A 19,021-nucleotide genomic window follows, 5' to 3' on the forward strand; every position below is an offset into this window, starting at 1 on the left:
TGTGTGTGTGTGTGTATTTTCTGTGTGTGTGTATTTTCTGTGTGTGTGTATTTTCTGTGTGCCTGTCTCTGACTGTCTCTCTGGTTGTGTGTCTGTGTGTGCATGTGTGTAAGTGCATGCACATATCCACATCAGATATCTTCCTCAATCATTCGCCACTTTATTTTTTGAGACAGGGTAGGGTGTGGGTCCCTCATTTGCTCTGCCACAGGGCCCCACCGCTTCCCAGACTCCTCTGAAAGTCGAGGAAGAGCTGAGAATTGAATCTGGGCCAGTGAGCTTGGTCTAGACCGAGGGTGGCCAGGCAGCTCCGGCTGGTCCTGCCATGAGAGTCCTTGGCTTGACTGCAGGCTTGGGCTTGGGTTTGGTGCTAGTCATGGCTGGGAGTGCAGTAAGGCCTTCTACGGGAGATTAGACAGCAGCTCTATAGGCAAAAGCCTTCTCCATGGCTCCCCACAGCAGATCCCGATGAAAAGAGACACTCTGTGGTTCCAAATCATTTATTGCCATAGTGAAAGGTGGATGTGTAAAACCATTCCCCACTTCTCAAGGTAGGCCTGAGATTAAATACCTTTTGCAGGGAAAATATCTGGGAAGGAAAGCTTATTGGCTAAGCCATCCATGTCTCTAGGTAGCTCATTAGAATGGTGATCTCTGTCTTGAGCCTTTATGACCACAGGTCATGTCCTTTTCCTCATCTACATGAGGAGGGGCTTGGGGCATTGCCCTTACATGACTGATGGCCACAAATCTATAGGGCTCTGGAGCTAGTGAAAGAGGCCTGATGCTGCCCGGAAGCAGGTGAAACTCCTATGGTCTCTTCAGGATCTCTAGGACTTCTAGTGTTAGCTCAACTGAGAACCAAGCTACCTCTCATGGTCCACCACCCCACAAGGCAGGATCTCACACTGGGTTAGAGCTCACCAGTAGACTAAATGATGGGTTAAGAGGCCCCTGGATCTACCTGTCTACCTTCCCAGATCTTTAGCTACTCACCTAAGTTTTTGTTTTTACATGGATTCTAGAGATCACTCCCAAATCCATGATTACATGGCAAACATTTTACCAATCAAGCTGTCTCCCAGTTTTCTCAAAGGATGGAAGCAACATAATAGAGGATGGCAGATCACATTTATTAATAAGATCCTGCGGAGAAGTGCTTTTTCAAAAAAAAAAAAAGTTAGCCTTTCCTAAAGCAATCCAAAAAACACCTTCTAGAGGATGTTGACAACACATTTTAATATAGCATGAGGTAGGACAAGTGTACACTTTGGGTGAAAGGGGGTTTTCATGATTCATTTCAAGCAGCAAATTTCTTTAAGAAACTAGATTCTACTGAGGTTCAGTCTGTCCCAGAGCAGAGCAAACAAGTGCTGTCCTGCTCCCACTGTGCCAGTTGATGCCAACAGGGGGAGACCATCTTTCCACACATGGTCACACACCGCTGTGCAGTTTTACTTCACGGAGCTGTCCTCTTTCCTGGAACCTTCCTGGTAGTTTGTAGAGGATGATGACACAGCTTGAAGCCACACATCCATGAACAATGCAGAGACTGGTTACCTAGCCATGCCTGGCCCTTTGTGTCCCTTACCTTCCCACCTACCATTCTCTTCACACAGAAAAGCATGTGCATCACACCAGGTCTACACAGCTGAGAAAGCAGTCACTTTCTTCCAAATGATCCCATTTATATAAGAAGGGACTAGGGAGATGCATGCAGAGGGACTGTCTAGTTTCAAGCATTTGATATAGAAATTGTACAAAACAATATAAAATGGAAAATGTCTAAGACTTCATTCGAATCCTTCAGTAATTATATGCCCAAGAATATAAACTGTATCCTTGAAATAGCTCAGGGGTTAGAAAAGAAGATGATGGGTCCCCAGGCAAAGATTATATTGTAATTGGTTCAGGCTATGTGTTGGGGTACACAGTATGAAAATTCTTCAAGTTTCGTATGAGCTTTTATTTCATGCAATTTATCTTCATTTAAATATAACAGAAAGGCTGGAGAGATGACATAGAAGGCTTTGGATCCCCTGGAACAAGAGTTCCACTGAATGCTTCTTGGAAAGGACCTGGGATCAGTTATTAATGCCCACATTGCCCATGTCACAGCCAGCTGTAACTGTAGTTCCTGAAGAGCTAAGGCCTTCTTCTTGTCTCTGAAGACTTGAACACACATCTAGCTCACATAATACACGCAAGCACAGGCATATCCACATAAAATCGAAACAAATCTTTAAATATGAATAGCAAGTGTAAAAAATACTACCAAAGAAAGTTCAAGGTACTGATAGGGTAAAGAAACAAATGATTACAACTTGGTACAAAGTCAGCCAAGCCATGATATATTTAATAAAAATATTTGTCTGCTTCTTTTACTATGTTAAATTTCAGCTACTGATTATGAAAATTAATTTGGGGCTGGAAAGATGGCTCAGTGTGTAATACGCTTGCCATACAAGCATGAAGATCTTAGTTTGGAACCTGAGAATTCAGGAAAAGCCAGACAGTGCACTATGTGCTTGTAATCCCAAGTACTTCTGCTGTGAGATGGGAGAGAGAGAGAGAGAGAGAGAGGGGGGGGGGGAGAGAGAGAACCCTCCAGAGCTGCTGGGTCAGCTTGCCTACCATACTGTACGTAGTATAGAAGCAAAAAAAGATGCAATCGCAAACAAGTTAAAAGATGAGGACTGACTCTGAGATTGTCCTCTCTGTCACATGTACCCACACTCACACACACTCATAAACATACACATACCCCATGCACACATGAAAGTAATATTATTTTTTAATTAAAATGATATTTTGTATGAAATGAGTATTTTCAGTTTCTATTTCTCAAGAATCCAGGGAAACTCATCAGATATTGATTACAGTCTTTTAGTATCATGGACACTTAACCATGTAAGCTGAAACCACACAGGATTTCCATGGCATTCACTCATTCCAGCTAAGTATCTCAACTAACACATTGATTAGATCCACCAGTGTTTTCAGGTAAAAAGATCTATCATTTATAACCAAAAACAAAAACAAACAAAAAAAGTGGCTATGCTGAATTTTTTAAATCAGCTTTGGTAAGCTTGTTATTTAGTAAAAATGATTCTAATCTCAAACCAGCATTAAATGAATCTGAATAAGTGTTTACTATTCATGCCTGCAGTGTAGCCATAATTTTCCTGTAAAATATTTGCTAGTTGTTTCTAAATGATTTCTTAACATAAATAGGTTTGAGGCAAGAGGAAATGAAGAGTTAAGCAGTAATCTAGATCCTTTATCGATTCTGATAAAACAGACGATTGCAATTCACCAGTGTCTCTCAGAACACTGAACTTGTTTCACTTACTCATTGAAATGTATAATTCATATCTCACATTCCATTATCTTATAGCAATACAAGTTTCCAAGCACCAGATTTTTTTGTTGGAAAGTTCTAAATGATGACTTTTTCTTCACAAAAGCATTTTAAGGTTAAAATAAATTATTTGGCTAATACATATTAATATTTCATTGCTTAATAGGCAGGTTAAAATTAGGTCATTCCAATATTTTTCGAATAAAACTTAAGCCTTGGAAATTGGCATATGTCAGGTCACCATCTACTATTTGCTGTTGGCTTAAAGGGTTTACATAGAGGCCGTGTGCTCTGCATGGCCAGGCTGTAAGTCAGCTCTGCAAGTCCCAGGCCTGAGTACCGAGGGGAAGAGCAACAGCTTCAGTGCAGACAGAGCAACAACAAATGAAATTAAACCAGAATTCCCAAAAGCAGAACAAGACCACAGCTTGATAGCCTCAAAGTGTAATAAAGAAAAGCAAAAGTCGACAGAGCTAAGACCAAAAGCTTTTCTCTAACGCATGTTGTAAAAGGTTTAGCTTACATAAAAGAGGGTAATTCAGAGAAAATTCTAGGACTTCAAAAGAGAGGCTCAAGGAATTAATGAAGACATAACTGAAAAATTTAAGAACTATATGATGAAATATTAAGATCTAAATCTGTGTGTTTTAAAGGGGTAGCACGAAAACTTGACTGAAAACAGTCTGCAGGTCAAGAGGGGGCTAATAGAGCGAACATCTTCTGAGATCCTTACACTTCACAAAGATGTAAAAGAAAGTTTAAAAACCTCAACTTCAGACATCCATAAATGTAAGTGGTGATATCCTAAAGGAGCATGCTTAGCACTAAACAGTAAAGACTTCAAACATAAGGAAAAACAAACACGATAAGAAATTCAGGAAGTGGAAATATGAGGTAAAAAATCATGGAAAATCAGGGAGTAGAGACAATTCTCTCTTAAATACCTGTTTATATATAAAGTAAAACAAATGTGTACTATTCACATCCGTGAGATAATTAAACTAATCAGATATGATGTAAAACGAGGTAATGTTTTATATTGTTGAATAATTAATAATCACCATCATCACCATCATCATCATCATCATCACATCTAAAACCAGAGAACTTGGAAGGGAATGATTCAAAAAGACGAAACAGGTTTGTGACAACTAGGAGAAGCTGGATGAGTACAATAACATTGGATAATATGTAGATTTTAAAACAAGGCCTTGTAGTGATAGAAAGGGTCGTGGAATTATACAAATAAATTTAATTTTCCAGGAAAGCATACCATTTCCAAACTTGAAAAGATCTGACAAATACTTCTAAAATATATACAGCAAAATAGCTGGAAGTTTAGATACCAACATTGAAGGGAATTGTAATACTGCTTTCAGAACTAACCATTTAAACCACCCTTCCCCCCCCCCAAAAAAAATCAAGGTTTTCAAATACATGATTAATAAATTTGATTAAAATTGATAGGGTGTGAACATGGAAATAAAGACTATACATATTCGTCTAATACATGAATGAAATGCTCAGAATAATTCATCAGTCTGTTTTGTGTTTTGTTGTGTTTTGTTTGGTTTGGTTTGGTTTGGCTTGGTTTGGTTTGGTTTGGTTTGGTTTGGTTTGGTTTGGTTTGGTTAGGTTTGCTTTGCTTTGCTTTGCTTTGCTTTGCTTTGCTTTGCTTTGCTTTGCTTTGCTTTGCTCTGTGACAGGATCGGTTACACTCTGTAACTTATACTCCAGTCTGAATTCAAATTGACACCATGGCCCAGACTGGCCATCAACTCACAGCAATCCTACCTCAGCCTCCCAGCATGGGATTGCATGTGCTAGTCGCCATGCCAGGCTGTTTTATCACTTCCTGGTGCCGGAAGTGTGGGAGGTTGGAGGATGTCTTTTAAATGCCTTGTAGTAAGAGATAATAGTCGACCTATAAAGTAAATCACATGAAACACCACACAAAAATAATTACCATTTATTTTAGAGTTTAAATTCTTAAATTAAAAAAGTTAAAGCTAAAAACTAATGGCGGAACTCACATAAACTCAATGACTGAAATGATAGATGATCAGAATATCACCAAGTCCAAGTTCTGATGGGAAGATGAATCTGTCCAGAGCCCTCTCTTAAAAATAGAGGACCCTCTAATAAAGTTGGCTGAAAGAAAAGCACCACAAATCATCAAGGCTAAAGATTACCATAGTAGTAGTTGTAGGCAATAGATGCTTGCAACGACAATTAGAAGCATGATCAATGAATCAGAAAATTTAGACAAAACAGACAATGGCTTTTGAAAGATATCTTCACTGAATTCAGAATTTGAAATTGACAGTATTGGTACCTTTTGACTTTGCTTCCTCATTCTGAAGATGTGCCCTTAGTTCTAGTCTGCCATGATTTATTTATTTATTTATACCGTTTTCCTTTACATGCTACTGTGTCTTCTTTTCCCTCTGAGGGTGACTCAGCCAGGGTTTTACCATAGACATCATTGTGGCTTCCTTCATGCCCTGGCTTGATTTGGTTTGATATCCTGGTCTTTGTTGTTCTTCAGATTTGTAGAGGCTCATTGAGCTCACCAAAACTGGTGCACTTAGGAGCCATCAAGAAAGTTCAGCAAGGGAAGGTGCTTGTCTGGTGAATATTTGACTATATTTTTAAAGGACTTTTTTAACCTCTGAATTCTCTGACACTCTAAGGGATTTTTATCCTGAAACTCCTATATTCACTTACTGAGAGAAGTAATGTTTATTAGATAGAAACTATAGATTCTTCTTACACCCCACCAATGCTAGGCAAATAAATTAGAAATTATTTGAATTCAGAGATGTTAAGCAATCCTCACATAGTCCCAATATGATAAAATCAATGCATTTTAAAACACAAACCACTTTTTCTTTATCCTATCTTCCTTCCTCCCTCCCTCCCTCATTCCTCCTTTGCTTGCTCCCATCCTTTTTAAAAATTATACCTACTGTGATTAAATATAACTTGGCCTTCTCTATTTCCAAATCAAAGGACTTCCTAATGCCATTAATGACAAGTGTCTCATACATCAAGTGTAGAACTCCTTCCCCTCAATATTCATGGCTCTTAAACCTATCCCACCATATAAGACCAAGAACAAAGAGCTCTGTGCCATGCGACACAGGAAAACTCCTGCTTTTATTTAGAATGTGGCTGAAATATCTAATGCCATAGGCATGGGTGTTTGGAAGGCAACATCTTGAGGAAAGTGGGAAGGAGTAAAACCCTCTAAAACAGCAACCCCCATCAGGGCAGCTTCTGAGGCGATGCCTCCATTGATGGCTCTCCCACAAGCAGAGAAATCTTCTTACATCACATCTGAAGGTGCAAATTGAAAATGTTGATTCTTTTCTCTGAATTCTTACCTTGTGAAGCTCCCCCATGATCTCCACTATCAATAAGTCTTATAGATTCTGCACATAACTCTTTAATTTGCCACAACCTGCTTGGGGCTCGTTTAAAAGAAGAAACTGGAGACAGCATTTTAAAATGTACACTGCAGTTCACGCTTCAGGGAGAGCTCACAGGTTACTAGAAACACTTCCAAGCTGCTGCACAATACTCTACTCTTCCTTACAAGTGACCCTGCCTGCTCATCCAAGGGATATATTAGCCAACCAAGTAAACAGTTATCTTCCTTTCAGGATGTCTGTCACATGGTACATCCTCCTGGGCCCAACACATATCTCTTTATTGTCACAACTGTAACTTTGTAATGATATTTCCCAATTTCCTCGTACCTCCAACCACCCTCAATTGTAACTTTGGAAAATAATAAATAGACTTAGTAACCCCAAGTAGCTGGAGCTAAAATATGTCATATTACCTATCCACATTAACAGCTCATCTGATATGTATCTAGAGGAGGGATCAGCAAATTTATGTTTTCCTTAAAGGACCAGATAGTAAATAATTCAAGCCTTGTAAGCCATGTGGCCTCTGTCACAACTGTTCAACTCTGAAGCTATATTGTAGAAACAGACAAGGACAATCTAGATGCTACTGTGTTCCAGTAAAAACCTTTTCTGTAGACACTAAAAATTAGGTTTTATGTAAATTTCATGTGTTCTGAAATAACTATTTTTAGGACTGTTGGTCATTAAACCCATGATCTAAGAGATGAGCATGGTGGCCTGCACAGGGCCTCAGCCTTAACTGGCAAGTCTCTGATGAGAACTGGCTTGTGAAAGTTGGAGTATTTAGCTCAATAACTGAACATTCCCCCCTCTACTTATAAGAACTAAAGTGTCTCTACTGATTGGTGAATGATCCCTGAGGAGGAAACTGCCCGATAGAGCTTGCTATACTGAAAGCTTAGTGATAAGCAGAAGGGGCAGCTTCATGCATCACCTGAGAGAGGACCATAGGATTCTCATGCTTCTGAGATGGCAAAGGCATCTTTGTATATACTACCTTCCCTTTAGTTACTTAGTAGCCATCTTAATTACTAAATTACCTGACAAAGTATCTCATATTGAGTTCAATTCATTCTTACCTTAATAATGACTCTCAAATCACAAGAGTAAGTCATGATGCAAATAAAGGACCAGTTCATAAACATGGGAAGAGATGAATTATAGTTCTCTGTGACAACACTGCCATATATTCAAAAGATATGTACATCTTCCAAGCTCACCACATGGAGATCCCATAAACTTAAAGTAGCTTTCTATGAGGCTGGACCATGATACTGAAACATTAAGGCAAAACCATCTACCTCAGACTTAAGTAACATCTCCACTCCCACTTTTGTTTACATCTAAACTTCTTATTGCCCTGCTTTCCATCTCTCACACTTGGTCCACAAACAATACACTTGCTCTAAGTCACAAAGATAAAGCTAGGGTTTCATTAACAGATTAAGTTTACTTGACCAGCATTCCTGAATAGTGAGCTAGAAGCCTTTGGTCACATAATTTATAGTAGGTTAAGATTCTAACTCAATGTGAAGAAATCCTCTTCCCACAGGAATTTCCCTTCTTGCCCATTTCCTTCAAGTGTAATAATAATAATAATAATAATAATAATAATAATAATAAAGAATCTACTTTGGTCTTGAAATGGTTAAGGTCAAAGAAACATAGTTGAAGTTATTCTATGGTTATTTCACAAAATTCTTCCTATTTTATCCCCAGCTTTAAATTATTGTTACAGAAAAGTTTCTACTCCTCACTTTAGAATATAACTTACTACACTCTGAAAATAGTAAGTGGAAAGTTAGAGAAATAAATAACCCATGCATTTTAAATCCCATAGTGTTCTGAGAATAATGAAATTTTACTGTGCCTGGTATATCCACACTGTATATACTACCTTCCCTTTAATTACTTAGTAACCATCTTAATTACTAAATTACCTGACAAAGTATCTCACATTGGGTTCAATTCATTCTTATCTTAATAATGACCCCAAATCACAAGAGTAAGACATGATGCAAATTAAAAAACAGCTTATGAACATGGGAAGACATAAATTATAGTTCTCTGTGACAACACTGCCATATATTCAGAATAAAACACAGTGTATATGGTTTGGTAGGATTTCAGACATCTGTTAGAGATCTTCAAACATGTCCCTTATGGGTAATGTGGGTTACTCTATTTATCTATAGTAAGTAGGAGTCACAAGAATAAATGTAAATGATTTTTGCAGCTGAATAAAATGAGAATGTAAGTAGCTATAGAGAGTTTAAAATTAAATTGAAGGTTGAAACACAGCTTCTTGGACTGGAGATGTCGCTCATAAGATAAAGTGTGTGCATAGCATTCACAAAGCCCAGCACATATAAAACTGGATGTGAAGGTGCATGCCTGGATCTCTAGTATTCAAAAGGATCAGGAGGTCAAGGCCATCCTTTGGAGCATAGAAAACTCTGAGGCCAGCCTGAGCTACCTGAGACCCTGTCTCAAAAGAAAAAAACAAAAGTTTCTCTAAAACTTTAGCAAAATTCAAGATGGGAAAATATTCTCAATGTAAAACAGTAGTCCTCAACTATAGGTTAGGTTTCCTCCTGGAAGCACTTGACAATGTTTACTTGTATATGTATAGTGCTGTCTGCTTGGTAAGTAGAGGCTGGAGGTACTGCTAAGCATTTATACTGCCCAAGACAAACCCCTATGACAAATAATGTCAAGCCTAAAATGTCAACAATGCCAAAGTAGAGAAACCTTGATTTGTAAGTTAGCCATAATCACCAGCTATGAGGCTCCCTTCTCCCTCTCCATCTCTATGGCACCCTTCATCTCTTGCCAAATGCAGTCAGTGTAGGAAATATTAATGATGAATTTGAAACAAGGCATCTTGATATAAATCTACCTGCATGAATAGTTTTAAAAACATAAGCTCTACATGCATAAGGGTGAAGAGATTGAACAGAATGGCCTGAGTCACAATGCTTGATTTTTCTTCAGGTTTTCAAGAGATTATAGTACATGCCAGCCATTCAAGTTACTATCCAGATTTAAAGGGTCATAGAATTCTGACTATATGCTTATCTGTGGTTCTAAAAGGTATGTTTTAATTCTATAGATTATCTTTTCATATTGCTTATTTTTAGATATGTGTGGTGGTGGTTAGTATATTGTAGTATATTTGTACAAGTGTGTATAGCGTATACACATACATGGATGGAGGTATATGGGCCTTTGTGAAGGAAGAAGAGGGTATCGAGTGACTTCTATCACTGTCTACCTTTTTAAAAAAAATAAAGGAAAGAAAAAAAAGAAAGAAAGAAAGAAAAAAAAGAAAGAAAGAAAGAAAGAAAGAAAGAAAGAAAGAAAGAAAGAAAGAAAGAAAGAAAACAGGGTCTCTCCCTGAATCTTAAGGTCATTGTTCCTTTTATGTGAGTGCTAGAGATTTGAACTCGAGTCCTCTTGCTCTCAAAGTAAAAGCTCTTACCCACTGAGCTATCTCCTCATTCCACGAGTTTTTATATCTGTACCTCCTTTCTTCTCCCAATAGTATCTGTTTTGTTCTCAGAACATTTCATAGGCCATAAATGGCAGCTCTTCCCATTTTGAGAAGCACCTAGGAAAAAAAATTCAAAATGCTCTATCAGAGTTTTGCCCAACTTTTTTATACTGATTGTCTAGAATTTTCTTGGCTGGGCCACCTTGGGCTCAAACTTAGTGGACAGCCCCATGGTCCCCAGAGGAGGTAACACTTCCAGGTACTCTAACATGCCCAGGATCTTGGGATCCCAGGAACTTGAATAAACCAAGATCTCAGGGTCTCAGAGGAAGCTTGACTGCCAAGAACTCTGACACACCCAGAATCTCAGGATCACAGGATCCCTGAATCACAGGATCACAGAGAAAGTTGGACTCTAAGGAGTTCTGATTCAATCTGGATTACAGGAAAGACAGGCTCCAATCAGATGTATCAAGGGCAGGGAGCATTTGAGATAATAAGATGGTGGGAGGCAAGCATAAGAACAGAAGCAACAGAAACCAAGGTTACTTGGCATCATCAGAACCCAACTCTCCTACCATAGCAAGTCCTGGATACACCATCACACCCAAAAAAGCAAGATATGGATCTAAAATCTTCTCATGATGATGATGGAGGACTATAAGAAGGACCTAAATAACTCCCTTAAAGAAATACAGGAGAACACAGGTAAACGGGTAGAAGCGCTTAAAGAGGAAACACAAAGTCCCTTAAAGAATTACAGGAAAACACATCCAAACAGGTGAAAGAATTTAACAAAACCATCCAGGATCTAAAAAATGGAAGTAGAAACTATAAAGAAATCACAAAGGGAGACAACTCTGGAGATAGAAAACAAAGGCAGGAGCAATTGATGCAAGCATCAGCAACAGAATACAAGAGATGGAAGAGAGAATCTCAGGTGCTGAAGATACCATAGAAAACATTGACACAACAATCAAAGAAAATGCGAAATGCAAAAAGATACTAACCCAAAACATCCAGGAAATCCAGGACACAAATGAGAAGACCAAACTTAAGGATAATAGGTATAGACAAGAAGGAAGATTTCCAACTTAAAGGGCCAGTAAATATCTTCAACAAAATTATAGAAGAAAACTTCCCCAACCTAAAGAAAGAGATGACCATGAACATACAAGAAGCCTACAAAACTCCAAGTAGTTTGGACCAGAAAATAATAATCAAAAAACCAAATGCACTAAACAAAGAAAGAATATTAAAAACAGTAAGGAAAAAAGGTCAAGTAATATATAAAGGCAGACTTATCAGAATTACACCTGACTTCTCCCCAGAGACTGTGAAAGCTAGAAGATCCTGGGCAGATGTCATACAGACCCAAAGAGAGCACAAATGCCAGCCCAGGCTTCTATACCCAACAAAATTCTCAATTACCATAGATGGAGAAACCAAAGTATTCCATGACAAAACCAAATTTACACAGTATCTTTCCACAAATCCAGTCCTTCAAATGATAATAAAGGGAAAACTCCAACAAAAGGAGGGAAACTACACTCTACAAAAAGCAAGAAAGTAATCTTTCAACAAACTTAAGATAGCCACATGAACAGAATTCCAACTCTAACAACAAAAATAACAGGAAACAACAATGACTTTTCCTTAATATCTCTTAATATCAATGGACTCAATTACCCCAATAAAAAGACTAACAGACTGATTACATAAATAGAATTTTCTTTTTCTCTAGATATAACGCTATAGCTTCCAAGACTGAATAAGGCAGCATAGTCATACTGACTGATTGAATGATTTCATCAATAAAAGTATCACCTGGCTAATTGCATCTCATTATAATTAGCCTAAAATAGAAAATAAACAAGTGTCTTTATAGGTGTTTGAATTTGTTGCACACATACAAGCTCCCAATTAGTTGGTATACATTGTAATTTACTTAAAAATAAAATTCAACATGCTGTAGGTGATTTATTCTGACTTCTTTTTCTTCCAAATTTTATTACCAAAATAAATTCCTTCACATATAAAACCTAAGATTACATCAGAGAGTCTTATATTCTTTGTCTAAAAACAGTGAATGCATTGAAATCTAGATTTCAAAATTTATTTGTTCTCTGTCACATTTGTTTAAGTTTCCAAAGGGAAACAATAGCTTTATTCAGCAGGTGTCAATTTACAGGAAACCTTAGAGAGCCAATTGCTCCCAGTGACTGGCTGGCGTTCTCTATGCTTTGAATATTTCTCACTAAGTACTTGTTATCTTCTTCACCCATTTCTAGGTTTCTTTCCATAATTATGGGATTGAGTTACATGTCACTCTTCCTTGAGCTAAAATGGGGTTATGGCCAGGTGACTTGCTTTGGTCTATGATGCAGAAGCAGAAATAGCACATGTCTCTCTGGACCTAAAGCCTTTAGGATACACTTTACCAAGTTTCCTTTGCATCTGTCATCACTGAGATTCTGTCAGCCCCACCCTGTACTCAGACTGAGCATGTAAAAACAGCAGAGGCTGTACTGCAGTAGACATGGAGCAGTCTCAAGAAACAAGCTCTTGTGTTAGGATGCTAAGATGTCAGGGCTTCCTGTCCTACATCCTACCCCAGCTCAGGTTGATTGATAAACTCAACCAATCCAAATTATCAACTTTTAGTGTCATATTCCCAAGGAACTAGGTAAAAGCTGGGATGATAATCATGAATAACCATATACCCATGCCCCCCTAGATAACAGTAGTAATTCCAGAGCTCTTTACTTTAAACCTTCACTATGCAAAGCATATTTTATCTAGGAATGCCCTTGTTGATATTACTGATGACAATTATAAAATGGAAATGAAAGGGAGAGAACAGCATTCAGATTTGTGGGTCCTAACTGCCCCTCTCATCAGGTTTCTTCCTTTACAAAAACAGAAATATATCCCCAAAGTAATGTGACTTTCCCTCATTATATAGGTATTTTGTTGCACTCTTCCACAACAAAAATAAGGTTGGTTTCAGAGATAGGGTAGGATGTTAGAGGTGCAAACTATGCACACATGTGGTATGTATTTAGTAATTGACTGTTTTTGTTGTAAGCATGCTACATACTCTAAAATAAGAATGAAACAGCAGGATTTCCTTAAAGATATGTGAGATATCCAGATACAACAATAAACAAGCATGTGAAGAAGTCAGTGTCTTAATCTGAGTGTTCTAGGCTATTCCAAGGTGGGCTTCTAATTGGGTCAGGGGGTGCTCATAGGAAAGTCTCACAGAACATCTGATGTCCAAACTAAACCTCAGAGGACAGGTGTCAGGAAGAAAGATATCTCAAGGAAACTGGGGTCACAGAGGGGAGGTCATTTTTCCCAACCATAAAATAAAGCAATAGAGTTTGGGGGTACGTGTAAAGATTAATGCATATGGGGAAATGGGCTTATGGGGAAACATCTGATGGTGAAAACTATGAAACCAGTTAAATACCAATGGATAGGGTAAGCAGAGCCACGGCCATGGCAGCTGAGAGGCTATGGGCAAGAGCTGAACCGGTTATATCAGGCTTGGTACCAACAGGACTGGAACACGAGAGAGAGTGCTCCAGCCCAAATGCTAGCTATCTGAGAGGCCTTGGTTGTGGTGTCACCAGTCCATGGGTTTCCAAAATGGCATGTTCTCTTACAAACTAATCTGAAAGTTCTCTTTTGCTTCAACAACGCACGACTGAGAAACAGAATCGCAGGAGACTAGTTTCTTCACAGGAATTCTCCCCAAGGCTAAGGCGGTTCACATGTGCACAAACCTGGTTTCCTACTGCCACCTGGTGGACAGCTCAGCAAAGTCCAGAGGAGGCAAGCGGCTCTAAGCCTTAGAGTGTTCCTTTACCCAGATCCCCAAAAGGCAGGTCTTTCCATAATGCTCGCAGGCAGAGGGTCTGCAGACACCTGGCTCCAAGCACCACACTATTCAGGGTGTCCCTTCACTACCCAGGACATCTCTCTCCTCCTCTTCAGTCTCTGGTGGCTTTCAGACCTTGAATGTCACTCTCTCCCCAGCATGCTTTAAAATTGATTCCCCCCCCCTAGTTTTTCTTTATGTTTTAATACGATATGCTAGACCGGGGGGGGGGGGTGAAAAAGGATAGTTGCCTTAATGTGAAGAAAATTGCATTAAAATTATGTCACTGGCTTAATTTCAGTATCTCAGCCGGCATTCTATCAACTGGAGAGCCGACAGGTCTTTTACATTTTATTCATCTGAGTGTCTTGTGTGGGAGAAGAGTAAGCTGTGCCTCCAAAACGATCTGAAATGATCTATACTCGATGAGAGGGGCCCACATGTATAGAAATGACACTGTTTTGTGTAATAACGTTTCATTCGCTGGATTTGGCTGGTTCTTCCATCAAATGTGATGAGAAAACAAGCGGAGCCAGTCATGATATTAAACACCCCAATGATCCCTCCAACATTTTATGCCCTAATAAGTCAGCGCTCGGCTTTCCAGCATTCTGTGTTACTCGTGACAGTCATTTAGCTGGTCAATTTCAAGCCAGCGATAAAACTCTGAGTAATAAGAGGGCAGTGTTGGCACTCCATATTCTCTGAGAGGAGATATCTATAAATTAAAGTTCCCAGGTACACATTCAATTTATATTTAACAACCAGTACTAAATGCAAGAGCACATTATCAGCTACATATATGGAAGACTAAAGCCCCTGAAAACAGCCCATTTCTTCCTGGATTGTTTATGTACATATTTGAAGAATTCTAAAAATTTAGCATTTCATGTATCAGATAACTTTTCTGTTTAAGACTATCACATAAAGCTAAGAATAATTTACATGTTGCTTGCTAAGAATCAAACTCTAAATGTGAATTTTTCTATTTTTATAAGAACATAGCTAGGGTTATTAAGCATCACAGATTCTCAAAATAACTTTATATTTTCATAAAATAACAGACCTTGTAATGTGGGTTTGGTGGCACACATGCCTTTAATCCTGGCACCTGAAAGGCAGAGGCAAATGGATCTCTGTGCGCTCCAGGCTGAGCTTGTCTACACAGGGAGTTCTAGGTCTTCCAGTGCTCCCTAGAGAGACCTCGTAAAACAAATAAACTTCTGTTTTGTGTGCTATCTGAAATAAGTGTGGGGGGGGAGTGGGAGATTGGGGGGCGGGCTTTGTGTTTCCTGCTCTATCTCCACCTTACTCCTTTGAGGCAGGGTCTCTCACTGGACTTGAAGCTAGGCTGACAGCCAATAATCCCCAATAATCCTCCTGTCGCCCTAGCTCTGGTCTTACTGGTACATGTGGCCACTCCAAGCTTTTTATATGGGTGCTAGGATTCAAACTCTGGTCTTCATGCTTACACAGCAAGTACTTTGACCTGCTGGGCTATCCTCTAAGCCCCTGAAGTAATTTGAAAAGCATCGCAGTGCATTTTTAGCCTCCCAGATGAAAATCACTCATTAGCAATCCTCTCTCAAATCTTACTCAAATGACCATTTTATGATATAAATGATTTCAGCAATCTTAGGATCTGCTAAGACTAAACAGACTTTTTAAAAAAAAATAATAAGTTTCAATATGGAGTGTCACCTGCCTTTGCCTCACTTGGGCAGTGTCCCCCTGAAACACTGAGGGTGGTTATGTCTTAGATGTCCCAGGAAGCAGATGATGGGAAGACAGTAAGTAGAAAGACTCCTAATCAGTAGCAGCACAACAAATGCAGGCAGCTGGATACACATGGGGGTGATGAGGTGTGGCGCTGTCATCCCAGTTATTGATGGGGAGGCTCCCACACAGCTTGATGAGCACCCTGCCTTCCTAGGCACTATCCATAGCCATGGATGCTCTGGAATGAGGAAGAAAGAAACTGAGTGACTGGCCTTCAATGGGTTTCTTGTACTTCTGAATGAACTGTAATCTGACTGGCACCACCCACTGGGATTGGCTCAGCATCCTACCGGAAGGTTTAAGTGCATTCCACAGAGAGATAGGAAAGAGGGAAATTTAGAAAGAAAGTAAAGTGACCTAAGAATGGAAGGCTCTCCTTCCTCTATGGTGCCCATTCACTGTCACTCGCCTCTGAATCTGTATAGACAGGGAAAGCACAGGGACCCAAGTTGTTGGAAATTTGAGGAAATGTCACTTGATTTTACCCTATGTTATCCAAGGCATTTGCTCCAGCACTCTAAGCCCACCCTCTGTGACAACTCCAGTGGGTGTGGCTTTTAGAAACCAAAAGCCATTGGCAAAGAAACCTCTCAGCAGTGAAATCACAGACTTCCACAACCCAGCGTTCCACTGACCCCTTTAAGAAAGGAAATTACATGTCACGGATGAGTATGCTTCAATCATGTTCTGCTACATTAAATGTGTAACAAATTGCCTTTCTACTTTTGCATTTATTTTCTCTTCCTTGCCACTAGTTCTAAGCCTGAATATGCCTCTGTTAAAGTCATTAAATATTGACCTATCAGGTCCTGAAACAGTCATCGGATGCAATTCTGAGAGAGTCTCATGGAGTTTCATTTGCACAAGTAGAAATTAACAACACTAGGGGTTATTGAGGATTTGAAACTATATAGGTAGGGCAATCAATACTTTATTGTCATACAAATTTTAGAAAGCACTCTTTAGAAACACTTTTCTTGTCCCTTTCTTTAATGTTTATATCAATGTTTCCCAAACAGTCACAAATTGTGTTGTTATACAAGCAACAGTCAAAACTTAAAGGTATCACAAGTTAAATTTCTCAAATTAACCTTCACCTCCCAACTTACTTAGTCAAAGTTTCTGTGGCTACTGCAGCTTATACATTCACGTCTGAGGATTTGAAGCCAACAACCATGAATAAGAAAGAATATGTAGCATTTGTCTTTCTGGGTCTGTGTTACCTCATTCAATATAATCTTTTATAGTTTCACCCATTTACTTACAAATTTCATGATTTCATTTTTCTTTACAGCTGAGTAGTTTTCTATTGTATATATGTACTGCATTTTTATTGTCTATTCACCAGTTGAAAGTCATAAATCGAGCTGGGCATTGGTGGCACATGCCTTTAATCCCAGCACTCGGGAGGCAGAGGCAGGCAGATTTCTGAGTTCGAGGCCAGCCTGGTCTACAAAGTGAGTTCCAGGACAGCCAGGGCTACACAGAGAAATCATGTCTTAGAAAAAAAAAAAAGAAAGAAAGAAAGAAAGTCATAAATCTTTTCATCCCTATTCTACATATTCCCTGGATCTTAGGTGCAATGCAGCAATTGTGTTGTAAATGAATTAGTTGGGGTAAGCACCCAAGAGACAGTTGTTTGCTGCATTTTGACTAGTTGTGGTTGTCTATAATGGTCTCCTTCTGCTGACAAAGGAGCTTCCTTGATGAGATGAGAAAGCTACATGTATTTGTGGATATAAGGAAAAAGGTTAGAGTGCAGTTATATAGGTGTGGAAAAGGATCCGGTTCTCCTTTAAGATCTATGACCTCATTAATCATATATAATTGGCAAGATTTACAGTACCAGACATGATTCCTCACCTATTAAGTTGACCTTCAGTACAACTGTTGGTTCGTTGGTTTGTTGGTTGCTTGCTTGCTTGCTTGGTTCACTGTTGGTTACCACCAAGATATAAGTGCCACTATTGCACCCTTAGGAATATCTTACCAGACTCATCATTGCTGTGGTCATAGACTCAGTAGAACTATTGATTGCTCTTTTCTCTAGACAATTTGTATATCACCTTCAAGTATAATGAAAGCTAGTCTTCACAGAGAAATGAGGTCTCTGAATCATTTCCAGCTCAAATCCTGAGTCCTATGTGTAAGATATGTGGTATCTTTAGCAATAAGGACTGACCTTCAACTTCAAGGAGGCATCCAAAAATAATAGCAATAACCTATAGTGTGTGTGTGTGTGCACGCGAGCACATAGGGAGATTTTTTTTTTTTTGGAGTCCCCTGACCAACAACTAGAAAAATTTCTCATTCCTGGTACTGAGTCTGTGTCTTTGTAACAATTGTTATCTCAGTCTTCTTCTAGGTTATATTCCTAATATAACAACTATTTTTGTCAATTTTTACAGTCCAAGAACATTTCTATATCCAAACAAAAACCAAATAACCCCCTCAAGCAGCCCAAAGCCAGAGGATCAGGGTTGAGAATCAAAAATGTCTTGGGTGTAAGCAGTTTACAGAAGCTAGATAAGCAGTTAGTCAACTCATTTCCTTTTATCTTACTAGGCCAGGATCAGGTATTCACAGAAAGCGGGTCACTGGAGCAGCAAGAAGTATGACCTTTTACCTATACTCTGGCAAGGAGCAGGGTCTGGAATTTGTGGTATTTAGTGCTTCTTAGGAGGCTGGAGTTGGGGCTGTATTTTCTATCCTTTCATTCCCCACTTGATGTTATGACATGATTGATTTGCGAAGCACGGGCTTTGTTGTAACCCCTTAAAAGCTGTCCCAATTCCGCACTCGTGGCCCTAGGTCCTTTACCCCTGCCGTGGTGTACTACTGTGGGCCCCAGAACACGTCTAGAATAAAAAGTCCTCTTGCAGTTTACATTAAAAAAAAAAAAGTCTTGGGAAAGAGACATGTCCTATTTGGTAAGATTTAAACCTTAGTCAAGAGTCAGCAGATTAACTTTCTCTTACAGCCACTTATACATCATTTTTAGTTTTACAAATGTTTCTTTCCAACATGTCTGCCCCTGCTTATGTGTGGTTTGACATTCATAGTTA

General features: G+C 39.1%; 1 protein-coding gene and 1 long non-coding RNA gene across 2 annotated transcripts in view; one reads left to right on the plus strand and one right to left on the minus strand.

Moving 5' to 3' along the window:
- Positions 1-19,021, plus strand: part of Cntnap2 (contactin associated protein-like 2) — a 2,241,333-nt gene that overhangs the window by 1,887,319 nt on the left and 334,993 nt on the right. The window lies entirely within an intron of this gene.
- Gm38801 lies at positions 6,391-10,454 on the minus strand. The gene is made up of 3 exons (XR_869031.2): positions 10,280-10,454; positions 7,878-8,072; positions 6,391-6,700 (listed from the first exon to the last, which is right to left on the minus strand). It is a non-coding gene; the product is annotated as a predicted gene, 38801 (long non-coding RNA).

This window comes from Mus musculus, chromosome 6 (genome assembly GCF_000001635.26).
Source record: "Mus musculus strain C57BL/6J chromosome 6, GRCm38.p6 C57BL/6J".
NCBI classification, from domain to species: domain Eukaryota; kingdom Metazoa; phylum Chordata; class Mammalia; order Rodentia; family Muridae; genus Mus; species Mus musculus.